At 36.8% G+C, this 18,891-nt stretch overlaps 1 protein-coding gene across 2 annotated transcripts in view; it reads right to left on the bottom strand.

Moving 5' to 3' along the window:
* Positions 1 to 15,231, bottom strand: part of RCAN2 (regulator of calcineurin 2) — a 339,223-nt gene extending 323,992 nt beyond the window's left edge. The window contains exon 1 of one of the 2 annotated variants that reach the window (XM_053709602.1): positions 15,136 to 15,231. The gene's annotated coding sequence lies outside the window, so the exon portion shown is untranslated. Of the gene's footprint in view, positions 1 to 14,975; positions 15,001 to 15,135 lie in introns of those variants that run through there. The other variant, XM_053709601.1, reaches the window with a different exon arrangement.
* Positions 15,232 to 18,891: the final 3,660 nt, after the last annotated feature.

Genomic DNA, 18,891 nt, shown 5'->3' on the forward strand with positions numbered 1-18,891 from the left:
CTGGCGTCTGAGTCGGACTGGAGCTCTCTGCCCTTTACCAATCCAGCCACAGGCCCATCCATCTGGCCCATCAAGACTCACTCTCATTTCATCAGTCCATAAAACCTTAGAAAAATCAGTCTTGAGATATTTCTTGGCCCAGTCTTGACGTTTCAGCTTGTGTGTCTTGTTCAGTGGTGGTCATCTTTAAGCCTTTCTTACCTTGGCCATGTCTCTGAGTATTGCACACCTTGTGCTTTTGGGCACTCCAGTGATGTTGCAGCTCTGAAATATGGCCAAACTGGTGGCAAGTGGCATCTTGGCAGCTGCACGCTTGACTTTTCTCAGTTCATGGGCAGTTATTTTGCGCCTTGGTTTTTCCACACGCTTCTTGCGACCCTGTTGACTATTTTGAATGAAACGCTTGATTGTTCGATGATCACGCTTCAGAAGCTTTGCAATTTTAAGAGTGCTGCATCCCTCTGCAAGATATCTCACTATTTTTGACTTTTCTGAGCCTGTCAAGTCCTTCTTTTGACCCATTTTGCCAAAGGAAAGGAAGTTGCCTAATAATTATGCACACCTATTATAGGGTGTTGATGTCATTAGACCAAACCCCTTCTCATTACAGAGATGCACATCACCTAATATGCTTAATTGGTAGTAGGCTTTCGAGCCTATACAGCTTGGAGTAAGACAACATGCATAAAGAGGATGATGTGGTCAAAATACTCGTTTGCCTAATAATTCTGCACTCCCTGTATTCCTTGCTGGATTTCCACCTATCATGAACCCAGATTGATCTTGATGGATTAAAGTGTGTAACACTTTCTTCAATCTCTCTGCTATTATGGTCGTTAGAATCTTATAATTGTTATTTAGTAGAGATATTGGCCTATAAGATGTGGGATCTTCTGGGTCTTTGTGTTTCTTAACAATAAGTGTAATTGAGCAAGCCATGAAATACTTGGACTGCATCTCCCCTTTAATAAAATATGTATTAAAAATTGCTTCTAATAGTGTATGGAATGTACTGCTATGTATTTTACATATAACTACCATGTCCCTTTAAAAGCACACAGCAACTAGTAAACCTCTATAGGGGCGTAACTAAACCTCACTGTGCCTCCGTTCAAAGGTTAAGGGGCGGCGCCACATTTCCACAGTGCCCTTTCTGGCTTTTTGAAATCAACAAGAGCTAGAGAAAAAGGAGCTGCTTCTCTGCGATTCTAAGTCATCCTTCCCCCTTGTTTAGTCTGCACCAGAAGATATGCAATTGAACAGTTGTCCTGTACATATATGGTGGCAGCTTTTTCTGTATGACCACAATGTGATGGCCATCTTGGAAAGCCTAAAATAAAAAATGAAATGTCCAGCACTAGTAGGTCGCACAGCGTGCAAGTCACTAATATTACCACAGCCATCCCCCAACTAATAGAAAATTAAATTAGTAGCAGCACCACTGAAACCATAATGTCCATCTTCCTTCAGAAGTAGAGTAAAAGCACAACATTTTGAGCTACAAGCCCTTCATTATGTCATAGATCTTAAACTCTCCCATTTTAATTATTCAATCCCTAGTCTATTCAATAATAATTTCTAAATAAGAGGGGGGGGACCCCTAGTGGTCATCATATTCACAATTAAAATATTTTCCTATCTCTTTTATATATATATATATATATATATATATATATATATATATATATATATATATATATATATATATATATATATATATATAAACAAAAGGAGAATTAATCTATAAGAGCAAAAGACACATATAAATATACACAATAAGATGTAAAGTAAGCAACCTGATCCTTTTTCAAAACGTTAACCACCCTATGGATGGAATTTAACTGCTTTCACAAAAATATATTCAATTCAATATCCCCATTCAAACACTTTGGTTGTAAGGTCTCAAGTTTAAAGATCCAAAAAACTCACATATTTTTAAAGTTAACTCTATATTACCACCCCTTCTGGGTATTTGTTTATAGTCAATAACTTGAAACCGTAATTGTGAAATGGAATGTCCTACAGATAGAAAATGATAGGCAACTGGGGCATTGGTTTTTGTGTAATCCTATAAATTATCCTCTGGGTAGTCGTTCCTATATATATATATATATATATATATATATATATATATATGTCATTCCACATGGGCATTTAATCAAATTAATTACAAATGTTGTATTACAAGTACCCATTGATTTTATATTAACTTTATAACCTAGGACTAGAAAAGTCTAAGATCCATGGCTCCTAGAAAGTTACTTCTGGCTTTTTCTAACATTTTATATTGTCTTACATATATCTATATATATTAATAGCTGTACTAGTATATGGCCAGCTCCTCAATATTCATGCTGTCTATATCTGAAATAAATTTGTCAACCCCCCTCCCCCTTAACACTTTATATATGGATCCCACTGTGCCTATTTGCAAGGCCGGACAAACCTACACTAACAGCTATTTAATCCTAACTATGACTTATCAACACAAGACTTCTTTTCTGACTGTTCTATTAAAAAACTGGTAAGTTATCTAAACCAGTAAATTAGGGGGTGCATAAAAAAAGATGAATGGCAAAACACTCCACTATAAACAGTTAAGTATGGCGGTAATTAAAACATGGAATTTACAAATGCTTGGGATATGCAGAAGCCTATCCTAAAAATCAAATGGACATTAAGCACATTTCATTAACCTTCTCTAATTATGGGTGTTGCCATTATGGAATATAGGTTTCACTGCAGGATTCAGAAGGATATTTTCTTCACATCTGCAAATACGTCAGCACTGGAATGCCGTGAAAGCTAGGTTTCAACATGGTGGCACCCATGACTACAGAGAGGCCCTTTTTTAGGCACAACAAACCTAAAGAAATAAGTATTGAAAAAGAGTAGTTTTATAAGGCTACACTGTATTTATCTCTACTCACAAGGCTGTAGATGTTTTATTAATAAAATTAAAAAAAAAAAAGATACAAAATTCAAGTAAGCTATTCCTTAGCAAATTAAAGAGACATAAAACCCAAATATATTCTTTCATTATTCAGATAGAAAATGCAATTCTGAACAACTTTACCATTTACTTCTTTTACCTAATTTGCTTTGCTCTCATGATATCTTTTTTTTTTTATTAAAAAAGCATACCTATGTAGGCTCAGGGCAGGTAATCACTACTGGGAGCTAGCTGCTAATTGGTGACTGCATGTGTATACATCTTGTAATTGGTAATTGGTGCACCAGATGTGTTCAGCAAGCTCCTTCAATAAAGGATAACAAGAGTATGAAGTTGGACTATAGAAGTAAATTGGAAAGTTGAACACCTGAATTGTTAAAAAAAAAAAAAAACATTTTGGGTATCATGTCCCTTTAAAGTATGTTTCTTTAGTCTGTACATGTACATGGTTTTAATTAATTGCTTGGAGAGTTAAGTCAACCCTAATTAAAAGTTTTTCTGTACCATTAACACATCATTGCAACGCTCCACCCATCTCCATTCTTACAATGTATTTGGCAACAGGTTTGTCCTCACACCACACCATTACCACTAGTGCACTCATTATATTTGTAGAGCTTCTGAATTGTTACTGAAAAACAGTTTGTAAAATGGAAAGAGAATGAATAAGAGGGAGAGTGGAAATCCTTTACATATTTTAGACCACTTTTGTGCTATTAAATGTATATAAATTTATGTGTATATATATATATATATGTGTGTGTGTGTGTGTGTGACTTAAGTATTTCAAATTCCTGTTACACTGGTTAATAAGACACCACTGTCTCTATAACCACCTACCTACTGCCCACAGATCTTCTTAGCATCTCAATCCCTCAATTTGACACTGAGTCGATGCTATCAGACACTAGTGCAGTATTTATTTCAGCCACTAAAACCAATAAGGATTTTAGAAGTATTATTAGAACTATAAGACCGACATTAGCCCACAATCCCTTTGCCAGAACCATGACATGCAAAAACATGATTTATGCTTACCTGATAAAGTCATTTATTTAACAGTGGTGAGAGTCCACAATCCATTACTCATGGGAATAACTCTTCACTTCACCAAGTAGCTGCCTTGAAAATTTGATTAACTGAAGCCTCATTCTTGAATTGCCCAAGAATTGGCAACTGGCCTAGTAGAATGAGCAATAATCCGCTGCAGTGGAGGCTTACCTGCCTCCAAATAAACTTTGAGAATCAAAAGTTTTAACCAAGAGGCCAAAAAAATGGCTGATGCCTTCTGACCTTTTCTGTAACCTGAAAAAAGAAAATGTAGAGAAAAAAAACTAATTGTGTAGTTCATTAACAAATCTAGACAAGTCAGAAGGCTTGCTTTTCCCACAGAAAACCTATGAATATGTTGTTTCCAAAGCAGCAAAGGATTCTGGTTAAGATATGCAATGAGGCTCACAATAACTCACTATTTTACTTCAGCCTGGTTTAAGGCAGACTTCCCTTTACACCATAGCATCAATGTATACACAGCTTTTAAACTTAGCTAGTGTTAGTACAGTGATTCAGAACCATCCCAGGACAGCTGTTACATGGTTTTTGCCACTCATCATCTGGGAGCAGGCTGAAATGAAAATGTGAGTCATTGTGGACCTCATTTGCATATCTTACCCAGAATCCTTTGCTGCATTGGAAACAACATATTCAGAGCTTTTCTGTGGGAAAAGCAAGCCTTCCGACTTGTCTAGATTTGTTAATGAACTACACAATTAGTAATTTTCTCTACATTTTGTTCTTAGTGGAGGATTTTAAGCTCAGTTTTCACCTCTCCATAATTTTAGAAAAAAAGAACAAACAAACTAGAAGTTTGTCTAAAATCCTTAGTAGCATCAACATAATAATTCAATGCCCTAACAACATCCAAATAATGCAAAGATATTTTACAACCCCTGGTGATGCAAACCGCAGCTAAATTTGGTAGTGAATGTGTAATAATCAAATTGATGAGAAAATTCTAATTGATGAAAAAAATTCTAAATTGGCACTAAAAGATTTGATAATAGTAAATATATATTTATAAAAAATTATCAATGATGAATAATTCTTATTAGACAAAACAGCCAAAAAAAGACTTAGTGATATCCTAATTGAATAAACTTAGCCTGTAATCAATGGCAGAATTGATAGCTCACAGAGAGAATGAAAATAAAATATAAATTAATTTATTACATCCAATTCATACATACAATATTAAACAATAAAAAACACAATAATACAACCTAAAAAATACGCTGATCAGGCGTTTACAAGTGTAATATCCGTTATAAACAAAGTCTCCCTATGCATATAGTTTTAAAAAAGGGCATATAATAAAAAGCAATTGCTGCAAATTGATGCAAAAGGAGATCCCAATAAGATCAGATGGAGATACACATCAGCATGAAATTGGAATTGACCGGAGCTGTAACGAGATCGACAACCAAATCAACAAGCAGGAAGAAAACCACAAACAAAGGTGTTCATTTATCACTTACACCATAGTGGTTTCTCAGATGTCCCCGCCGGTTTCTCTTTGGCACTTGGAAGCTGATCGCCACAGTCCCTTTCTTTCAGGGTCTCTGGCAACACTTGCAGCGAACCAATTTGAAGAAGCCGCTCTCTGCCTACTCCTGTCGATTTTGTACTGGAACTCGATCAGGATCACCTGCGTAATATAAATATGGGCGGAGCAACGCGTTTCAGCCCGTTCTGGGCCTTTGTCAAGCTTCCAGTACAGAATCAACAGGAGTAAACAGAGAGCGGCTTCTTCAAATTGGTTCGCTGCAAGTGTTGCCGGAGACCCTGAAAGAAAGGGGAGACTGTGGCGATCAGCTTCCAAGTGCCAAAGAGAAACCGGCGGGGACATCTGAGAAACCACTATGGTGTAAGTGATAAGTGAACACCTTTGCTTGTTTAAAGGGTAACATGTCGTTTTACAGTACTGAGAAGTGAGGGAAAGTGGCATATCATGCCAGAGAAAAGTGGGTTCATGTACCTTGAGCCAGGATAACCCTAATATAATAGGAAACATAGGACTGGTTATAACATCAAAACTTATTACTTCCCTATAACCAGCACTAGTACCAATGAGAAGTGGTACAGTCTGGTGTGTGACTGGACCTGAGGAAATAGAAGTACCATCAGTAAGATTAACTGACACAGGGTGTTTTTTTACAACAGTAGGTATTTTATTTGATGTAATAAACCTTAAATAGCTGTATGAGAGGGTAATTAGCTACTTAAAGGTATAGTGATGGAAATAAGGAGGAAAGTCCTGACATAGTCCCCCCAAAAAGGAAACGACTGCGAGGCTTAAGGACAAGGCCTATCCGTATTCCTTCTATGAAAAAGGGAAACCAACTTAGAGGCGGTGATGTTAGTTGCAGGTTCCCAGTAATCTTCGGCAAGATCATAGCCAGCCCAGTGAATAAGATACTCCAAAAGTTCCATTAAGATGTCTGGAACCCAGGATGCTATGTACTTCATATTCAGTGTCCGCGGACTGGAAAATAGCATGAGAACTGGACCCAAGGGAAGTGTCAGTAGTGAGGCAAGGTTTAACAAGGGAGACATGGAAAGTAGGATGCAACATATAGGAATCAGGAAGTTGTAAAGTGACCGTAGCAGGATTAGAAATACCAATTATCGGATAAGGTCCAATGAATAATTTGCTGAGCTTCCTTGATGGTGTCTGTAGTCTTAGATTCTTTGCTGTGAGCCAGACCAGCTGTCCGACTTGATATGAGGGTTGTGGTCTATGTCAGAGATCATAGTATTTCTTGTGTGAGGCTTGGGCATGTTTGATATTGTTCCCAATTATGGAGAAAGCAGGAGAAAGTAGAGGCTCCAGCGCAATTGTCGGGCGGATAAGGTTCTATTTTTTTGTAAGTATTGGAGATTTGTATGATCTGTGAAAACTACAATTGGAAGTGTTGCACCCTCTAGGAGGTGACGCCAATGCTCAAAGTAGCATTTAATGGCCAAAAGTTCATTTTCGCCAACTTATCTATTGAAGCAAAGTTGTGTATGAATTTTCAATAAAAATTGGCGAAACCAAGAAACCTCTGTACATTTTTCCTACATTTAGGGGATGGCCATTGCTGGATAGGAAGAATTTTTGTGTCTTCCATTTTAATTCCTAAACTGGATATATGATATCCTAAGAATGATACTTCTGTGGTGTTAAACGTGCATTTCTCTAAATTAGCGTATACGGGCATAAACCGTTCTTACATGAGTGATATGTTGTTTATGTGTTTGAGAGAAAATGAGAATGTCATCAAGATAGACAACAATGAAAATATCCAAGATATCTCTAAAAATGTCATTGATAAAACATTGGAATGTAGCCGGAGCATTACATAGACCAAATGGCATAACAGTATATTTGTAAAGGCCATAACAAGTTCGAAAAGCTGTCAGTCATTCATAACCAGCTCTGATTCTCACAAGGTTATAGGCACCCCTAAGGTCCAATTTCGTGAAGACCCTAGCACCACGTTACCTCTCTATCAATTCTGGAATTAAGGGTAAGGGGTATCGTTTTTTTCTAGTCCTTTTGTTTAATTCTCTGTAGGCAATTATGGGCCTGAGTGAGTTGTCTTTATTTTTAACAAAAAATATACCTGCTCCTGCAGGAGACAATGTTCTAATGAAACCTTTAGCTAAATTTTCCTGTAAATAATTTTTTAAATGTTCTAATTCAGGCTTAGATAAAGGGTAGATATGGCCATATGGAATAGTAGCTCCTGGTAGTAGATCAATGGGGCAATCATACGGCCTGTGGGGAGGAAGAATGTCAGCATCTTTTTTGTTAAAAACATCAGTGAAATCTTTGTAATCTGAAGGAAGATCTGAATTAGACAATAGTAGGATATTGTTTAAAGGGTAACATGTCGTTTTACAGTACTGAGAAGTGAGGGAAAGTGGCATATCATGCCAGAGAAAAGTGGGTTCATGTACCTTGAGCCAGGATAACCCTAATATAATAGGAAACATAGGACTGGTTATAACATCAAAACTTATTACTTCCCTATAACCAGCACTAGTACCAATGAGAAGTGGTACAGTCTGGTGTGTGACTGGACCTGAGGAAATAGAAGTACCATCAGTAAGATTAACTGACACAGGGTGTTTTTTTACAACAGTAGGTATTTTATTTGATGTAATAAACTCGTGATCAATGTAATTACCACACGTCCCAGTATCGACAATGGCTTCAGTGTTTAGACTGTATTGGTCCCACTGTAACGAAAAAGGTAAAGTAAAATAAGTGTTAGTAGTATTTTTAGTGGTGAGACCTAGAGAGATATGTGTGTTCCTACCAGAATTTGTTTTTTTTAAGTATGGGACAAGTCTTGACTTCATGTTCACATGACGCACAGTACATGAATAAATTAAGCATTCGTCTCCTATTCTTTTCCTCTGGGGTCAGAGGGCATCTGAGAAATCCAATCTCCATGGGAGTTTCTACATCCTTACTTAAGGTAGTGGTAGTAGTATATCGCTTATAGGGTGCGGCTGCACAAGCTTTCTCCATTTTACGTTCACGGAGACGTCTATCGATGGTTGTACATACAGAGAAAAGTTCCTCTAATTTGTCAGGAATATCAATTCTAGAAAGTTCGTCTTTTATATCAGACAACCCAAGTCTGAACTGGTTTATTAATGAAACCTTGTTCCATTTGGAATACATAGCGTGTATTTTAAATTGAGCTATGAAGTCTTCAACAGGATGCTTTCCCTGTTTGAGTGTCCTTAGGGATATCTCTGCTGAGTTTTGCTTCAAGGGGCCATCGTAAATGGAAGATAATGCTTTTAGAAAATTGTCAATAGAATTTAGGATTGGATTGTGTGTCTTGTAATGCGAATCTGCCCATGCTCGTGGCTCCCCCCTCAGGTATGAGATAATGGTTAATACCTTTAATCTGTCATTGCAGTGTGTCTTTGGTTTAAATTAAAAAAGTAGCAGGCAGGAATTCCTAAATTCTTTGAATAGAGTCCTATTACCATTGAATTTATCTGGCAAGGAAACCTGAGGTTCAGGCTGATTATCTGCAGGAATAGGTTTGGCTGCGTAAATTTCTCTAAGACAATCTTTAACGGTTTCATTTTCCGTTTGGAATTCTCTGATAGTCTGAGTGAGGGCATCTACACATTGTGTAAGTACTACAACCTGATTTGCTAGATCTACTGGATCCATTATGGCTGGATTAATATGTCACACACACAATTGATATATATTTATATACTAATACTGAGTGGATAAGTTCTGATCTAGCTTGAGAGTAATTATAATCAGGTAATAAGCAATAATCTGTTTACTATGTAAATATGTTTTTTTGTGATGGTAAGGATAACAACTATTCACAATAGTATGCAGTTATCCCACTGTCTTAATATAGCCAAGCGTAAATTATCAGATCATATGATTGAAAACTGACTGAATGCTTACTTGGCATAAGTAATGAATAACAAGTTTGGCATAGATGTAAGGTAATTATTTACTCTGTGTATCTGTGATACGGAAAGGCAAGTTAACAAGATAATAGTGCTTATATATCAGCCTCTTAGTCAGAGGTAATTGTTTAGCAAATGACTGAAAAAGGAATTATACAACCTGACAACAGCCCAGAGTTCTGTGACAGCAACCAGCCTAGATACTTCATTGATCAGGAGCTGTTAGAAGCGGTAGCAGAGATGTTGTTGGTAACGCTGAGCTGAGCTAGTGAGAGTGTAGAGAGAGGGTGAGATGCGGCTGTAGCTGATGACGTCAGCGGCTCCTTGCAGGCTGTGTCTACAGCTCCGATTATCAGCAAAAGTAACCGCAGAATGTTCAAACAAGTTGATACTCCAGACTTGCTGTAATGTAGGCAGTAGGATAAGTTAATACTCCGGACTTGCTGTAATGTTAGCAGCAGGATTGGCAAGTTCCAGGTTAGTGGCTAGAGTTGAACGTTGACACACCTACTGAAAAGCAGGCTACAACATTAATCCAGCAAGGTATGCTAGTAGGAAGGAACCTTAAATAGCTGTATGAGATGCTAATTAGCTACTTAAATGTATAGTGATGGAAATAAGGAGGAAAGTCCTGACATATATGTATATATTAACAACATATATAAGAAGACCTTTTCAAAAAGTGCCCAAAACATAGCTATATGAGTGTCTAATTGTTAAAGGGATAGGAAACGCAAAAAATGTTTATTAACTCTTTAAAAACTTCTATAAATAATAAAGGTATTTTTAATTGTTACCTGTTAAATGTTTTATGTCCTTTCATTGTAATTTTGATTAGAAAAATAATATTGTGACAAACCCATTGTTTGACTCATTATGTAGGCTCTATAACAATGTTCGACATAGGTAGAAATATCATGGCAGCCCGCATGCACAATAAAATGATTTTCTGGCCAACACATGTGCAGACTCATCCACCTCTATCCTCTCTCCTGTGTTGCGTCATGATCCAAGTGAAAGATGCAGGGCAGATACGTGGATCATGACGTCAACGCTGGAGGGAGTAGCTCACCAGAGCCCTGAAATCCCAGGGACAGCGGATGTTGCAAAGGAAGGAGCGGCAACAACTTTAGCAAGATCTTCTAGGTAAGTGTACAAAGTACCCCTAGACTAATGAGCATATTAAATCCTATATGTATGCGATAAATAGGAATCCAAATATGGCCGCTGAGCGTTTCTGACAGTAGTACGCATGGGATTACCTCATGAAGCAAGTGCGCATGCGAAGCAGACTTAAATGACATAATAAGAATGTTAAAATTAACGGGCCAAGTCACTTCGCCATTGGCTGGGGGGGTGGTAGCAAAATGTACATAATCTATACCTCCTTTTATGGGCGGTCATTACCGCTCCTTTTGTGAAAGATTAAACTAAATATTTAAGGTATGTAGAAGGTTCGTTTTTATACAAAAATAGTTTAATTTCATTACATATTTAATAGTTATCATAATAATGTATTTTATTTAGGTACAACTGTGCAAAGATTTCTAACCCTTTATATAAAAAGATACCAATAGACACTCGTCCACTAACAATCAAGTAGCAGACAGCCAAACCAGTATTTGAAACATATCAGTAGAGGTTATGGAATTGTAGTATATTGTAGATCCATAAAGGGAGGCAAAAGACAAGTATCTGCAACCGATTGTAGAGATTTTATGAAAAATTTCCCATAAGGTGAAACAAAGAATCTTAAACCATACCCCAAATACATCCCTCTGACAAGCACTGTACTCTGAGGGGAAACTAGGCCTAAATATAGACTGAAAACCACTCTCTCTGAAGAATCACATGCACATCTTCATTCTTCAACCACCTCCAATGGCCAAGTAAAGACTGAGGTATGTTTAAGGTGGGAGGGGTTTTATAGTGCTCTTGGGGTTTGGGAATCATTGCCTCCTGCTAGTGGTAGAGAACAGTATTTACCATGAGTAACAGATTGTGGACTCTCACCACCTGTATGAAAGAAATCACAATCAAACCAGCATGGACAGTCCTTACAAGAACCACAGTATCCCTCCTCAATACCCACCAGATTGAGCAGATTGAGAATGGTGTCTGCATATATCTCAAATAATTACAGAAAGTAATACCTCATTCCCTTTGTACAGAGTATTTTTGAATCACTGCACTATGTGTCCACAGACAAAGAATTGTCTGATTAAAAAGGATTCTCAGGTCTCACCAGCCCCACCAGTTCTCGTGTTATTATGCAGCTGATTCACTAAAGTTCTCTCATCTCATTAAATAGGAACATAGGAACTGGTGAAGCTAAAGAGGCTGGATAAGCCATAGGAGTCTATTTGTTAAGAGGTCAATGGCAGGTGAATTGAAACATTTCAATTCCCGCCATTAACTATGCAGTATAAAGGGCCAAACACAGTTAATGCTGTTTATAATTCAACTAAAATAAGAGACTTGCAGGTGCATTAACTATGCAATGTGCAGGGCTAACTCAGCTCTTCTTGTAGGAGATACTCATTGGGTTTAGCCCTTGATAATGCCTAGTTAAAGCGATCATAAACTTTAACTAATCAAATGCCATATATGTAATATTTGCCATTTAAAAAGTATATGTGCAGATGGTTTATTCAATGTACGAGACAGCAGCTTATATACAGGACACAGGGCCTACGTTCCAGAAGATCTGGTTTTACTGGATAACTAAAGAGGGTGCAGAAATAAGGTAGGAAGAAAGACAGGGATTCCTTTAGAGGAAGATAGTCGCTGATCTGACACGAGAGATTATTTAATATAAGGAAAATTGATGAGGAAGCTACTAATAGCAATATAAGTGAGATAGAAGGCGTGAGGTACCCGTGACTCCATTAGTTTAATTTGTTATGTTATGAGAAATGTTGAGTTTTGTTTATCTGTTCTAATTAGATTAACGATAAAGCTAAAGTTACGTGAATCTGACCCCCCATGATTAGTTACTTCTAACAAAGAGTCATATATCCAAGGATGTATAAAAGAAGTAATGGACGGAAAAATATGAAAAGGGGAGAAACCTCCATATACACTGAAACAGACTACAGCATAGGTAGCAGCATAATTTAATTGGAGATATCTTATGGACATGAGGATAAAAATAAATACAGAGGGTTTTATTGGAAACTCTGATCAAGGAACTGTCTTCAGCTGAGAACCATTCGTACCTTATTATATAAGTAAGAGTAAGGTATTCTTTATCATGCAGCCGAATGTTTTTCTCTGATTTTTTTTGTGCTTTTCTTTGTGCTTGCTTAATGTATCCTACATGTAATGTATCTGAAGTGTAATGAGGAGGTTTGTGGTTTAGTAAAAAATATTTTATCTAAAAAGTATATGTGTACCTTTTTTTGCTTTTAATTCATCTGTGAAAGGGTCAAATTAGTTAATATAGTAATGCTTCTATTGCAATATTATGCCGGCCCACTTGGATTAATTCTTTTTTTTATTTAATGACAATTCCAGTGAACATCCAATCAACATGTTTGTCATATGACAATTTTGAAGTCCAGCCCCTTTAAAGCCCTTTGAAAGCCTATGTAGAGAGTGGATGGGACTGCTCTATATATCACAGCCCAACCAAAAGAGGAAATGAAGGGACAATACCAATTAGGATTATAAACTTTAAAAAAAATAATGATGTAGTTTTACTTGTTAACTAATATATTTTTCATTGCAACATTCTTTTACTCTGAAATTTACCATCACATTAATGAAAGATTTCAAATCACCTACAATTTATCTTGTTGTGAATAGAACTCTTAGTGAATTCTAGTCACTGTTTCAAACCATATAGATGTATTCCACATCCCATATCCATGACCAATTATGTAACTACAAGGCATTATATGCTGTGCTCAGTTTTCTGCCAGAAAGACTCTCTAGTATAAGAAATAGCAAAGTGATATCACTAGGAAGCCACAGTGTTTATGGAAGTCAAATTTCCTTTTAAAACTATATTGTATGACAAATAACAAAATAAAACATACTAAAGAGTATGCACAGATGGATAGACAGACCTGTAGATAGATAGATAGATAGATAGATAGATAGATAGATAGATAGATAGATAGATAGATAGATAGATAGATGATAGATATTTTCATGACTAAAATGCTTTACAGTCTTATTAATAATAATAATAATAATAATAATAATAATAATAAGAGATATGAAGGTTTTTTCAATGGATAATGCAAAAACAATGTAATACTGGCCAAAGTGAGGTGTCTTGTAATTTTTCAGACACATTTTTAGATATTTTATGACAAAGTCCAACAGAGGCTGACCAGCTCAAATAAAGTATACACATTTTGGATCTGGCCGAAATATGCAGAATGGAAACATTTAAGCATATTTGTTTTGGTTACACTTTGTACCTAATGCCAGTTCAGTTCAAAATATATTAGGCATTTGCGCTAATCAACTGATTTTCAACACAGAAGACCTGAGTAAATATTTTTCTTCAGCGTTAGTCTTTGCATTTTTACAATTCTCAGTGTGGTTACAGGGACATAACATACCTCTTCTACAAAACATATAATTAAAAGGATATTTGTAGGGTAAAGCTGGCAAGTACTATTAAAATCTTGATGAAACTTCTTCAAGTTTGTTTTTGTTTATTTCTACAAAGTGGTCTAACATGAAAACAGCTGCACCATACATGTAACAGAAAGCACTCTATTGATTTCAGATGTATTTTTACCCTCATGCATACACCACTAAACACATTCTATTTAAGGTCATATTTAGGAAATAACTGTCACATATTTTACTCTGGGCTGAGAGATAACATGACCCAACTTAATAAATGTATCCTTTAATCTGTCCTCTATGTCAGAGGTTTAATTGCAAGGAGAAGAGTAAACAAGATGCCTGGATTGTCTCTTCTTAATGATTGTCAGCTGAATAATACATTTTACTTTTAAAAAAAAATAGAACACAGCACTGATAATCCAAGTTTGTGTAACCCTTTAGGTCCCAGAGGGCTGAACATTGTTGTGTGCTATGCAGCAGACCTCTCTGGCAACTAAAGTGTTAATATTATACCTACCCAATATAAAGTTTTTTCCCCATCTATTGTTTCTCTACCTTCTCATTATTCTTCTGTACATTTCTAAGCTGCACCTGAGACCTATAATTTATCTCTATATAAGTGCCTGTGTTTTATCACATTAAGGTATCTGGCTACCTCCTCTCCTCCAGCTGCTGCATCATCTCTGCATCCTCACCCCTTGATTTATCTCAGTGCCCTCTCATTTGTATTTATCACGTTTTCTAGTCTTTATTATGGTTCTATACTTCATACACAATCTATAGATACATCCAGATCCATCCCTTTACCGCACACGTTTTCACTAAACTTTACTCCGCCTTCACGCACTGTCACCCGTTTAAGTCAATTACTTTATTGTCATTTAATAGTAAATTAATTAGAAATCGTTGTTTTCTAGATACCACTGTATTTTCCCACCTTATATCATCTTCTGCATTTCCGTCTCGCCTTAGCGTTAGTCCCTGAAGCTAATTGCAGGTCACTCTAAGCCCACCAAAACCAGAAGCCCCTATTAGCTTCCCAACACCGCAGCCAACCTTGCCAGGTCCCCGGTACCAGCAGGAGCTCCCTTCCCTACCTGCAACGGCAGCTCCTCCCCGGTCAGTGCAGAAGACTGAATCCCTGCTCTCTCTCTCTTCTGTTGTATCCCCGCACGCACTGCTACTGCAGGCAGATCACAGTGAGTCCGGCCCCGCCTGCCCAGCTCAGGCTCACACCCCCTCAAGCCAACACACGCCCGCCCGCATCACAATCACAGCCAGTAGGTGATGTCAACCTCAAGGCTAGTGCTGGAGCTGGTACTAAATATTACATACACATTTATTTAACAAGGAAGTTTTTGTTGTTCTTGTTCTTGTTGTTATTAAGTGTATTATTATCTTTATACTATACCTATATACTGATGACAGATACACACAGATGTAGAGAGATCTGACAGAACAAGATACATAGATAGATAGATAATAGACGACATATATAGATAGATTAGATAGCTAGATAGATGATATAGATAGATGACATATAATATATAGATAGATTAGATAGACAGATTGACAGACATATTGATACACAGATTGACAGATAGAAAGATATACAAGACATAGATTGACAGACAGAAAGATGATAGATATAAATAGACTTACAGAGATATATGATAGATACATGGAGACAGATAAAGATAGATCTATAGCTAGACAGATTTTTAAATATAGATATTTATATATATATAGATAGATTAGATACAGATATATTATATAAATTAGATAGATGATAGATTGATAGATTATTAGACAGGTGATAAATTAGATAATTGATTAAACAACAAAGGGGTTTAATACGCAGTAGAAAACCGCTTGGTACTCGTAGCACTGCTGGTTTCGAGCAGAAAATACAATTGATCCAAACAGCAGCGCTAGTTTTGCGTCTGAGTCATGTGATTAGCGCTTTCCGCTCTGGACCAACAGTGCTTTGCAGGTCCCTAGCGGTATTTCTACACTTTACACAGTGATATACAGGGTTACATTAAATATGTGAGACAGACAACAATTGGACATAAATAGTTCACTGCTCTCTATCACAATCAGAAGTACATGGACCTTTTTTTGCAAAACAAATTACAGGTGAAAGAAAAAGGAGAGGAAAGTTAGATATATGGTCACCTGCTACTCACCACCAGTGGGTCAATTCATGGGTTCCATCTAATGTGTTGGATGAGTGTGCTATTTAGTCTCTAGGTTTCAACCTGAACTTGCATTTACTCTGTGTCAAAACAGTCCAAGATGGATTCAGAAGAAGATGTGAAGGCTGACGCACTAAGTCCAAGAGTTTATGTTGCCCGCCACCAAAACTTGGTTCAAACCTCACATCCCTCTAGGCCTGTGGCACCAGTTGTTTCTATGATTCATTCTGTTACATACTGTAGATTGATTTCACCTCCTCTGCTCTAAAACTACCTATCCCAGAGAAGTTTTATGGAAACTCAAATGAATGCCATGGGTTCTAAAACCAATGTCATTTACCTCTTCCTCTGTTCAAGTCCCCTTTATAATATACATTTTTAAAGGCAAGGTTCTGGAATAGATTACACCTTTATGCATTTAATTAGACATCCACAACTTGGAAAGGTAACAAGAGAGAGATCAAACAGCTCCTATATTTGTAACCTCCTGTTCTGTACCTCCAAAGTCCTCTCCTGAACTAATGGCTGGTTCTGAAAAACCTATAGAAGCAGACGCTCTCTGGTGCTGAATGTCTTTAAAGAAGAAGAACCCAAGGCCTGTGTATGTATTGTGGTAAAAAAGGCAATGTGTTGAAAGACTGCCCTAATAAGCCAGTGAAAGCCAAAGCTGTTCTCAATTGGATCCTCATATTGACTTTGCTTCTCCTTAACCTGTCTTCTGCTTGCCTGCTTTTTTGGATTATCCCTGATTCTGCCTATGCCTGTGTTCCATTGAAATTTGCTCCCTCGTTGAGATTTGCTACCTGGATGTGCGCATGCGTACAATTACGTAATCGTACTACACATATGTTTGAAAAGAATGTGTGGAATGCGATTATGTCATTAGAAGCAAATCTCGACGAGGGAGGACTAAATTACTAGCATTTTTTATTAAAGTGGCCATGTAGATGCTATTAGATTTCTACGGGGTCATTTTTGTTTCAGTTAGACAACTTTTCACTGCTCAGCCACGCGCATCTAATTCCAATGAAAAAAGCGTGTCTCCATCACTACAACAGATTTTAAACAACTTTCCAATCTATTTCTATTATGTAATTTGCCTCATTCTCTTGGTTTTCTTTGCTTAAAAGCATAAGGCACTACTGGAAACTAGCTGATGATTGGTGTCTGCACTTATATACTTCTTGTGACTGACTCACCTGATGTGCTCAGCTAGCTCCCAGTGGTGCATTCCTCCACCTTCAACAAAGGATACTGAAATAATGAAGCAAAATTGTATGCTCTATCTGATTTTTGGGGGGGTTTATGTCCCTTTAATTAAGGTCAGCTTAGATGCTGATGGTTTTTAAATATATATTTTAAGTTACAAACAGTGCTAATTTTTTCTAAATTATAATATAAGGGGACTTGATTTGCTGGGACTACAGCCAAAACCCAAAAGAGTCATTCTGATTTAAATTTGGCTTAGAGATAGAATTGAGTACACAGGGGAAAAAAGAACAAATATGCTTCCAAGATCAAATTATGTTTAGAGTTGAGTAATTAAAAATAAACTATCTTCAAGCTGCTGTCCCTTGGTAATACAAGTATAGAAGCCTACAAGTGGCTGTAATGTGTCAAAAGCTAGTTTATTGTATTAAAAATAATGCTAACTCTTTGAGCAGATAGTCAAAAAGTCATCTTAATATAAAGCAGCAGACATTTTTTTTATTTTATTCTCCCTTTATTATTTTTTACATTTTTATATGTAATTCTGATATTTGTTCACCTTTAATAGAAAATGCTAATTGTTTAATTGAACTTTTTAAAAGGATACTCTACTTGATTATTCTCCTAGCTTTGAATACCCAATATTGTTATAATAATATACTTTAAAACTTCTAAGATGGACTGTTTTTAGATTTTTACAACCTTGCACTACAGCCAGACAGTGCTAGTTTATGTGTGCCAAATAGAAAACATTGTACTGACTCCCGCGGAGAATGATAATGGGTTCACAAGAACCAACACTAAGGGCTCCATGTACTAAGCCGTCAATTCATCCGTCATTGTAGACGCGGATAAACTCGCCGTTACTCGCCGCGGGCGAAATGGTGTCCGCTGTCGCTATGTACTAATATTCCCCCAATAAATAGACAAGTCTAGCCCGCCGCGAGCAGTTGCGGATTGTTGATAAATTTGACGCCTCGCTCGCCGCGACTAAGCTGATGTACTTAACTTTCAGTTGAATTGTCTGGCCAATTATTAACACGTGACATGCAAGGTGTCACGAACATCATAGTAGTCGCGGGAATAGAATTTTGCTCCTATAAAAGTTCAACTTATCTAAACAACTTTATTATTGTTCAAAATTTTTTGAAGAGTGATAACAGAGCGTTATTTTTGTAATATTTATTTACAATTTGGATATGGCTTCTTCTGGATCTGATAATATATAAATATTAATATAAAAATAATTATAAAGATTGACAACTATACAATACAAATTTAAATAGATTACTCTTTAATTACAGTCGACAAATTTGGCGCAATTTATGTACATGGAAATGAGAGACAAATTAGACGCCAGTTATGCTGTAAGTACAATGCTGATATTACTGCCTTTTATATATGTCTAGACTGGCGTCTAGATTGACTTTCCTATTGTTTTGTACC

Source organism: Bombina bombina, chromosome 4, assembly GCF_027579735.1.
Source record: "Bombina bombina isolate aBomBom1 chromosome 4, aBomBom1.pri, whole genome shotgun sequence".
Taxonomy (NCBI): Eukaryota; Metazoa; Chordata; class Amphibia; order Anura; family Bombinatoridae; genus Bombina; species Bombina bombina.